The 2,346-nt window shown below is 42.3% G+C and overlaps 5 non-coding genes across 5 annotated transcripts; 3 read left to right on the plus strand and 2 right to left on the minus strand.

The window, feature by feature from the left end:
• Positions 1-315: 315 nt before the first annotated feature.
• trnaq-uug (transfer RNA glutamine (anticodon UUG)) lies at positions 316-387 on the minus strand. The gene has a single exon. It is a non-coding gene; the product is annotated as a tRNA-Gln (tRNA).
• A 116-nt stretch (positions 388-503) lies between these two features.
• Positions 504-575, plus strand: trnag-gcc (transfer RNA glycine (anticodon GCC)). The gene has a single exon. It is a non-coding gene; the product is annotated as a tRNA-Gly (tRNA).
• Positions 576-1,076: 501 nt separating this feature from the next.
• On the plus strand, positions 1,077-1,148 carry trnag-ucc (transfer RNA glycine (anticodon UCC)). Its single transcript has one exon. It is a non-coding gene; the product is annotated as a tRNA-Gly (tRNA).
• A 455-nt stretch (positions 1,149-1,603) lies between these two features.
• trnaq-uug (transfer RNA glutamine (anticodon UUG)) lies at positions 1,604-1,675 on the minus strand. Its single transcript has one exon. It is a non-coding gene; the product is annotated as a tRNA-Gln (tRNA).
• A 115-nt stretch (positions 1,676-1,790) lies between these two features.
• trnag-gcc (transfer RNA glycine (anticodon GCC)) lies at positions 1,791-1,862 on the plus strand. Its single transcript has one exon. It is a non-coding gene; the product is annotated as a tRNA-Gly (tRNA).
• The last annotated feature ends 484 nt before the right edge of the window (positions 1,863-2,346 follow it).

Here is a 2,346-nt window from a genome sequence, read left to right on the forward strand (position 1 = left end):
GTGGACGAACAAAGTGATGCCTTGCGTAACATTTTTGTACATTTTAGATTCAATGTCTTGAAAAACAAAGCGGTTTGATATTGGAATTTTGTAGTGCTTGACCAGACAAAATGTGTTCTGGACATTCAAAGTTGTGCCTTGGTAAAACAGACATTTGATTGACCACCATTGACAACGATGTTTCTGGGCTACAGGACTGTCAATGACTGATTTATCTCCATGTCACGTTTGAGTTCTACTCTAGCCTGGGAACAAAAGGACATAGTTATTCATTGTGCTCCGAAGAATTTTGCAGCATGCACCTCCTTAATGACAAGCTTCCACCGAGACTTGAACTCGGATCACTGGATTCAAAGTCCAGAGTGCTGACCATTACACCATGGAAGCCAAAGATCACTTTTGTAGCTCCAGGTCAAAGCGAAAATGTGTCAATACTCAACGATATTTGCCAATTCAATCTTCCCCTCACTCAATTTTATGCCATTATGTGAGTCTTTCTGTGTGCATTGGTGGTATAGTGGTAAGCATAGCTGCTTGCCAAGCAGTTGACCTGGGTTCGATTCCCAGCCAATGCAATTGTAGTAGCTTGGTGTCATGTGGTGGCTGCCCTGTTTGTACCATTTAGGGTAAATGTCTTGAATAACAAAGCGCTTCCAGAGTGGAATGTTGCAGTGCTTGACCAGACACAATGTGTTCTGGACGTTCGAAGTTGTGTCTTGTGAAACAGACATTTGATTGACCTCCATTGACAACGACATATCTGGGCTACAGGACTTTCAATGACTGACTTATCTCCACGTCACTTTTGAGTTCTACTGTAGCATGGGAACAACAGGACAGTTATATTCATTCTGCTCTGTAGAATTTTGCACCAAGCACCTCCTTATTGACAAAGTTTCACTGAGACTTGAACTCGGATCACTGGATTCAGAGCCCAGAGTGCTGACCTTACACCATGAAACCCAAGTGACCAAGTTTGCTGTAATCAAGTTCGAACGTGTTAATACTCAATGACATTTGCTGACTCAATTTTCCCTTCACCTGATTTTCTTGTCATTATGGAATGCCCTTATCGTGCGTTGGTGGTATAGTGGTTAGCATAGCTGCCTTCCAAGCAGTTGACCTGGGTTCGATTCCCAGCCAATGCATTCTTAGTGGCCTGTTGTCATGTGTTAATTCACGGCAGAGAAGTGGGGGTCCCCTTTTGGAACCATTTAGGCTTAATGTCTTGAATAACAAAGCGCTTTGATATTGGAATGTCACAGTGCGAGGGTAGAAAAAATATATTGTGGACGAACAAAGTGATGCCTTGCGTAACATTTTTGTACATTTTAGATTCAATGTCTTGAAAAACAAAGCGGTTTGATATTGGAATTTTGTAGTGCTTGACCAGACAAAATGTGTTCTGGACATTCAAAGTTGTGTCTTGGTAAAACAGACATTTGATTGACCACCATTGACAACGATGTTTCTGGGCTACAGGACTTTCAATGACTGATTTATCTCCATGTCACGTTTGAGTTCTACTCTAGCCTGGGAACAAAAGGACATAGTTATTCATTGTGCTCCGAAGAATTTTGCAGCATGCACCTCCTTAATGACAAGCTTCCACCGAGACTTGAACTCGGATCACTGGATTCAAAGTCCAGAGTGCTGACCATTACACCATGGAAGCCAAAGATCACTTTTGTAGCTCCAGGTCAAAGCGAAAATGTGTCAATACTCAACGATATTTGCCAATTCAATCTTCCCTCACTCAATTTTATGCCATTATGTGAGTCTTTCTGTGTGCATTGGTGGTATAGTGGTAAGCATAGCTGCTTGCCAAGCAGTTGACCTGGGTTCGATTCCCAGCCAATGCAATTGTAGTAGCTTGGTGTCATGTGGTGGCTGCCCTGTTTGTACCATTTAGGGTAAATGTCTTGAATAACAAAGCGCTTCCAGAGTGGAATGTTGCAGTGCTTGACCAGACACAATGTGTTCTGGACGTTCGAAGTTGTGTCTTGTGAAACAGACATTTGATTGACCTCCATTGACAACGACATATCTGGGCTACAGGACTTTCAATGACTGACTTATCTCCACGTCACTTTTGAGTTCTACTGTAGCATGGGAACAACAGGACAGTTATATTCATTCTGCTCTGTAGAATTTTGCACCAAGCACCTCCTTATTGACAAAGTTTCACTGAGACTTGAACTCGGATCACTGGATTCAGAGCCCAGAGTGCTGACCTTACACCATGAAACCCAAGTGACCAAGTTTGCTGTAATCAAGTTCGAACGTGTTAATACTCAATGACATTTGCTGACTCAATTTTCCCTTCACCTGATTTTCTTGTCATTA

This window comes from Anoplopoma fimbria, unplaced genomic scaffold (genome assembly GCF_027596085.1).
Source record: "Anoplopoma fimbria isolate UVic2021 breed Golden Eagle Sablefish unplaced genomic scaffold, Afim_UVic_2022 Un_contig_4401_pilon_pilon, whole genome shotgun sequence".
Lineage (NCBI taxonomy): Eukaryota > Metazoa > Chordata > Actinopteri > Perciformes > Anoplopomatidae > Anoplopoma > Anoplopoma fimbria.